The 7,124-nt window shown below is 43.4% G+C and overlaps 1 long non-coding RNA gene across 1 annotated transcript in view; it reads left to right on the top strand.

Annotated features, from left to right (window-relative positions):
* LOC123508924 overlaps nt 1-6,703 on the top strand; it is a 15,876-nt gene extending 9,173 nt beyond the window's left edge. Inside the window, exons 2-4 of the long non-coding RNA XR_006676036.1 lie at nt 2,371-3,235; nt 4,567-4,684; nt 5,008-6,703. This is a non-coding gene — a long non-coding RNA (uncharacterized LOC123508924). The remainder of the gene's footprint in view (nt 1-2,370; nt 3,236-4,566; nt 4,685-5,007) is intronic.
* The last annotated feature ends 421 nt before the right edge of the window (nt 6,704-7,124 follow it).

The following is a 7,124-nucleotide window of genomic DNA, read 5'->3' as shown; positions in this document are numbered from 1 at the left end:
CAGCGTCGCCTCCTCTTTCTTGTTTCTCTGTGTCTTATGACTTCCATACTCTTTTTTTCCAGTTATTTCAGGCACTTAGGTGAATCCATTTGTCAGAAAACTTTATCTAATCGACAATGGCACTAATTTCTTCAGTTGCTTATGCGCTTATTACGTTTTTATCAATATATTTCAGTGTCAGTTTAATTAATATTTTTCATTCTCGTCGAGCGCAGTGTGTGAAAAATTGTCAAGGAAAGTAATGACTCGAAATAAAAACAGGAAAACCAGTTCATTCAAAAATAGCAGGAATATGAAACTCTAAGAGGATAGTGCTCTTGTCAACTAAAACACCACCGTAAAATAGAGAATGTGTTAAGCTGGAGAATAAAGCAGCTTAATGCATACTTTCAGACAAGTGCAAATTATCATTCAGATCCGTTCATGCGAGCTATCCCACCCCCTCTCCTCTCTCCTCTCTTCTCTCTCTCTCTCTCTCTCTCTCTCTCTCTCTCTCTCTCTCTCTCTCTCTCTCTCTCTCTCTCTCTCTCTCTCTCTCTCTCTCTCTCTCTCTCTCTCTCTCTCTCTCTCTCTCTCTACGTCCCAAAACTGCCGGTCAGAGGTATTTGGTGCAATATTTCTCACGCGCCATAACAAGGAAACGCCAACTCAAAACATCCCGTCCATTGCATTCTCGTCACCTTTATACCTGCATCACAGTACGATATAACGTGAACATGGTTAATTAATGCACATATTCCATTAGCTATATAGCCGGCAGACAAAGGAGGGAGGGATGGGAGCCGGGTTAGGTCTGGCAATGACTGGAGGGTATTAGACCGTGTAACAAAAAAAGTAACATAGGATTAATTAATTAGAATGCAGGGCTAATTGCACTGAGCCGATCACCACCTTTAGGGCTCTCTCTCTCTCTCTCTCTCTCTCTCTCTCTCTCTCTCTCTCTCTCTCTCCTGGGAAATGGGAAATTCGAGTCGTGAGCAGTCTTGTTTTTCTTTTTCTCTCCTCTCTCACTCTCTTTAGGGAATAATTATGCAGTCGTGCCTCATATTTTAACTGCCAATTACCGTTTTCTAATGGAGGTGCGAAATATTCCAATTTATGAGTCCGAGTTTAACTGGAGTGTTTCTCATATCTAAAATTTATATTGGCCTTCTTGATATTTTTCTTAAATCTTGGCCTATGAAAATGAAGAATGATGAAATAAAAATGAAAAAGAAGTAAAAATGGAAACCTTTTTTTTTAGACGTAAGCAAAATTTCCTTATGTAAAAACAAAGACACGTGAAATAAGTGAATCTCAGACAACAAAATGAACACGGCAAAAAATGAATGAACAAATAAACGATAAGCAAGAAGGTATGACACGTTATGGACAGGAGCGAGACCAAGAAACCTTCCTTATTATAAAGACAACGATTTATAACACAAATGAAAGTAAAACATAAAATGAATACAAAAATGGATAAATAAATAAATGAATGCATGAATGAATAAAAATGCTACAAAAAACGAAACACGACATGAAGAGAAAAAAAAATGATAAATGAATAAATAAACAAGACTAAACAGACAAAATGGATATCAATAATAAGGATAAAGAAATATAACAAAACAACTTAACGTTGAAGCCAGACAGGTTTGGACAGGAGGGAGAGTTGGCGAGCTCCTCACCTGACAAGCTGGTTATCGCCCCCCCCCCCACAGCTTGGCGTGGTGTCGTCTTAAGGATTCCAAACTTTAATCATTAAGGCTTTATTTCTTAACTTCCGAGGTTGTTGGGATTCCTTTTAATACCAAACGTGTGGCAATAAATTAAGACCGTGAAAATAAAACCGCACAACTAAGAGATATTAATTCAAGTGAGTTCTACAGAGAAGGAAGAAAAAATTAGAGGGTAGCTACATTAATTAACTAGTTTGCAGGTAGCTCTTAGGACACCTGGGTGGGAGAGAAGCCAGGTGAAAAAGGGTCAAATCAAATAAATACGAAGAAGAGCTGCGTTTCGTTCCCTTTTTGCCTTCCGTCGCCTTTAGTTGTGCGGCGTTCGGTAGTCAGTTCTATATATATATATATATATTTTTTTTTCACTCCATCCAACGACTTTCGCCGCCTCGCTTCCTTCCCCTTCGCTGCTCCTCCCTTCCACTTCTGATGGTTGTAAAATGTCTTCGCTTCCCACATTCAAAATCACTTAACGTCTCCCAAGTATTGAATATACTCTTAATTCTCTCTCTCTCTCTCTCTCTCTCTCTCTCTCTCTCTCTCTCTCTCGTGAATAATTTCTCTCACTTAATTTTTCAAACGTTCTCCTCGGTAAAGGAAATGAAGTGTCGTGCAGCGCCTCTCATATCTCTTTTTCTTTTTTTCACAGGGAAGTGGAAAATATCGTAAAGTGAACCGTGCAAAGGAAACCAGCTGAAAAGTGACTGGGAAATAATCACTCTGAACAATGAGAAACGTGAGACAGTGACACGAAACAAAACAAAAACAAAACAAAACAAAAAGTTCATAAACTATAGATTAAAAAAAGACAAGGAAAACAACTCTCAGCAGACATAAAAAGAAAGTAGAACAAAACAGCTTTACAGAATACAGGATAAGAACATTTTTCCTACATCACATCTCTCCTATTTACTAACCTCTTATTTGAAGAGTACAGGATCACATATCACACGCACATTATAGCGTCACCCAGCACTTCACGCCATAGGATATACATATTGCTGTCACTGAAATAAAAAAGAAAAAAGATTCATAAGGAAAACAGTGAGAGAGGAACAAATGAAAGAATCAGAGTAAATAATGATAATGGAGCAGCAATAGTGAAGTTATATAGCAAAGGACAACTTGCAACACCGTATACATAACTGCCCAGTGTGTCTCCCACGGCACTACAACATCGAACAAAGCAACATATTCTGAAATATTTCTGTGCCTCACCTGCAGCACTTTCTAAAGGCACGCTACAAGCAGATCTGCTCTAGTGGCAGTTCAACGAGATATCCACACTATCAAAAGGAGAGGCAGTCTTGAGAACCCGGCTAATCATCTCTGTGACCTTTGAAAACCCGTGGTGAAAAAGCAAAGCGTTTCTGAATACTGGAATAAGTGCGTGGAAAACTGATAAGTAAGTGCTCGCCTGCCGTTCCATAGCCAACGGGGGACTGCCACGTGCCACTCACAACAATGGAGTTCGGGTTGGATGCCTCGACACTACAGCTCTGCGCTCAAGCCAGGTGAGGACAGGGAAGGACATGAAAGAAAAGAGGCTTTTTGCACCTGTTGAAGTGAGAGAGAGAGAGAGAGAGAGAGAGAGAGAGAGAGAGAGAGAGAGACAGACAGACAGACAGACAGACAGACAGACAGACAGACAGACAGACAGACAGAGACAGAGACAGAGACAGAGACAGAGACACAGACACAGACACAGACAGACAACAAACAAACAGACAGACAAACAGAAAACAAATAGAAAAACAACAAACAGAGACTCAGACGCACAGACATACGGAGATACAGAAAGACATACACTAAGACAAAGAAATAAACATACAGAGAGACAGGCAGAGACAGACAGACAGACAGACAGATAGGTAAATAAGAAGAAAGGTACAGAAATTATCAGACAAAGCGACAAACAAAGAGGCAAACAGACAGACACTCACACAGACACTCAAACAACTAGACAGAATAAGAAAGTAAACAAATAAAAAACACATTCAGGCAGGTAATATCGCACGGAAAAAAGAAAACCACGCTTCTCTCTCTCACCCCGCACAAAAGTTTTAAGGATTAAACTATTCTAGAGAAAATGAATAAAATTATGATATGCATACACGTGCGTGCAAGAGAGAGAGAGAGAGAGAGAGAGAGAGGTGTGTGTGTGTGTGTGTGTGTGTGTGTGTGTGTGTGTGTGTGTGTGTGTGTGTGTGTGTGTGTGTGTGTGTGTGTGTGTGTGTGTGTGTGTGTGTGTGTGTGTGTGAGGCTCCTTTGTGTGTTCTGTTTTTCACCTTTGTTTTGAATGGATGCAAAGGCACAGAAGACACACGAATGCAGCGCCAGCACCACCAAGCACGCCATCCCTTTGAGCCGCTGCCACACACCTGGAATCGGCTTTCGTGCAACCATTTCAAATTCACTGACGGAATATGAGGAAAATAATGCATATATAATAACGCTGCCTTTATGCCTTCCTACGGCTCTCTAAAGCATATGGAACTAATGCATAGAGTTAGTTGTAAGAATAGTAAAGGGAATAGCACTTTACGTATCCGTTTTCAGACATTCGGTAGAGCTACTGTTCTTTTTTTTTTTTCACTTTTTCGGCAGTTGTTATTTTTCGTCCTATCGTTGCGATCCGTGTGCTTCTTTTTTTCACTTTTCCTAAGTACTCGTTTCTCGTTTTCTTAGGTGGAAAAAAGAAAGGAAAACAAACGAGAATGCTTGTATTGTGACTGAGAATCTTTACTGTGATGTGTGTGTGTGTGTGTGTGTGTGTGTGTGTGTGTGTGTGTGTGTGTGTGTGTGTGTGTGTGTGTGTGTTTGTTAATCTATCCGTATTTCTCAGGGGGCGACTGGCGGGCTGTCCATCTCATCTCTCCGTCAATGGATACCGGGACCTCCTCCACGCACTGCCTCACTCCTCCCAGCCAGAACACACTCGCGGCGCCGCTCTCTACGTCACGGTGAGTTGCGACCCCACCTCGTCCCTGGCGTGCAATAGGAGGGTGATCTCAGGGATGTTAAGAGTGCCAGTGGAGAGGATGGGGTCATTTGGCTTTATTGAAGAGCCTGTCGCTGAAGAAATGTTTCCATTATGTGCTATGACGTGTGAGAAAAGAAAGAGTCTACTCTCCGTAATGGGTCCAGTCTTGGGGCGCGCACGCGCGCGCGCTCTCACACACACACACACACACACACACACACACACACACACACACACAACACGAACAAGTTACATGTATAGTAGTAAACTTTTAACAGGTGTCTTTTTTCCCCCCTCCTACAGGCAGTGGTGGTGTTCTACGTGGCCCTGCTGCTGGTACTCGTGGGCGGTGGGCTAAGGCGACGGGCGGCACGGGCGGCTTCCACATCAGGGCGCCGCCACATCCTTACCTATTACCCAGCCACGCACACCGCCACGCCTGCCCTTGCTGACCACCATCCTCAACCTGACGCCTCGGCCACCCAGGTGTAATAATGAGCAGCGTTCACCACAGTTTCAGGTGACGCGAGGGAAAGGAGAAGGAGAGGTCGTTGGCGCCTCTTGGCCGTAAACCTCCTAGTGTCCTCCAGCAGGCAGCGAACGAGGGGCTTATACCAGACTTTCCCTGCAGGGGTCGACGTCGCTGCCTTAATGTCAGTGAGCAGTAAAGAGTGTCTCCTTTGTCTCAGGCTCGGCACACACGCGTCTTTGGTCTAACTGATACCAACTGCCAGCGACGCCTTCTTGTGAGTAGGATATTGGCCAAAAGCAACGCAGTACGTGTTGTGACAGGCGTGTGGGAGTGTGCACTGCTGCTCTTGTTTACACGTACATACATATCAGTGTCCCGTAGCTGTGTGTGTGTGTGTGTGTGTGTGTGTGTGTGTGTGTGTGTGTGTGTGTGTGTGTGTGTGTGTGTGTGTGTGTGTGTGTGTGTGTGTGTGTGTGTGTGTGTGTGTATGAGTATCATAAACTTTATCCTTCAATTTGCGTTGTGTGTGTGTGTGTGTGTGTGTGTGTGTGTGTGTGTGTGTGTGTGTGTGTGTGTGTGTGTGTGTTAAGGTGCAGTGTTTCAGTTTCCTCAAGCGTGACTGCTCATCTCTCACTGTTAGGCTTTAGGCGTGGCTCTGGTCACTGCCACGGCGACCAGAGCTTCCCGAGGCACCCATGACACGAACCTTTAGTCTATGAGCGAGCCATCAAATGTATTCCCAACGCCATTCAGCGTCACTGCGCCACACTCGAAGTATTGATGCGGTCTTCCTGTCACTGTCTACATGTAACCGTGAAATAAAAGCAACTGAATGCCGAGTGTGAGCGCTGCCCCAACGCATGTAGGTGATGTGAGGGTAGCCATATGTATGTCACTGTATAGTTCTCTCTGGTTCATAAGATACGGGATAGGGATCTCTCTCTCTCTCTCTCTCTCTCTCTCTCTCTCTCTCTCTCTCTCTCTCTCTCTCTCTCTCTCTCTCTCTTTCTCTCATTATTGGTCCATCTGTGGGGATGTGGGGAATACAAAACTATTTTACAAGTTGAAGCGAACTTATACACACATTCCTGGTACTCGAACAAAAGGCAATGCCAGTCAGGGGGTACGAGGCGCGTCTCTATCAGGCCCACCAAATATAAAAGAACGATAATCTTTGGAATTGCTTAAGTTTCATTTAAAATTTGAAAGAAACGGAAGAAGAATTATGAACTCAATATGCGTTTTAGTGTCGTGAGTCTCTCCCCTTTCTTGCTCCTTAACTCAGATTTACCTCCTTTCACTTTCGTTTATCTAACCGATGTGTACCTTAGAAAGATCGAAAAAAAAGATGAAAAGGAGAGATAATTAATCAGCAACACTGGAAGGAGGGCAAGGCAAGACAGGGCAGGGACTGAAGGAGGAAGGCCAGACGAGTCGCTACACAGATGGATGGTCTTCACTCAATGTATAATTTATTACTCACATATGTTACTACAACGGTAGGTGGAAAATAAATGTCTTGACCGATGCTATGTCTTCCTGCAACCTGAGCGAGAGAGAGAGAGAGAGAGAGAGAGAGAGAGAGAGAGAGAGAGAGAGAGAGAGAGAGAGAGAGAGAGAGAGAGAGAGAGAGAGAGAGAGAGAGAGAGAGAGAGAGAGAGAGAGAGAGCGCTTCATTAACAGTAAAGTGGTCATTACCTTATCATTATGTTGGCCTTATCACCACCAGTATCTGTTTAAGCCCTTGCTGTGTGCTGACTCATTCCAGGTAAGTCTAGTAATCTCTTCACCACACCTTAGCAATAGGAGACATGTTCACCTGACGAAGGAGTATCCAGGTAATAGGACTCACTTTATTTTCTTTCGGTTCTCATTTCACAAAGACTTGGTAGTCGTATTTTCCTAATTCCAAGAGATCTGATGCATGTAGAGGTGTAAATGCCGATGA

The sequence above is a fragment of the Portunus trituberculatus genome, chromosome 25 (genome assembly GCF_017591435.1).
Source record: "Portunus trituberculatus isolate SZX2019 chromosome 25, ASM1759143v1, whole genome shotgun sequence".
NCBI classification, from domain to species: domain Eukaryota; kingdom Metazoa; phylum Arthropoda; class Malacostraca; order Decapoda; family Portunidae; genus Portunus; species Portunus trituberculatus.
Note: the sequence above shows the minus strand (reverse complement) of the source record. Positions and strands in the feature narration are given on the sequence as shown.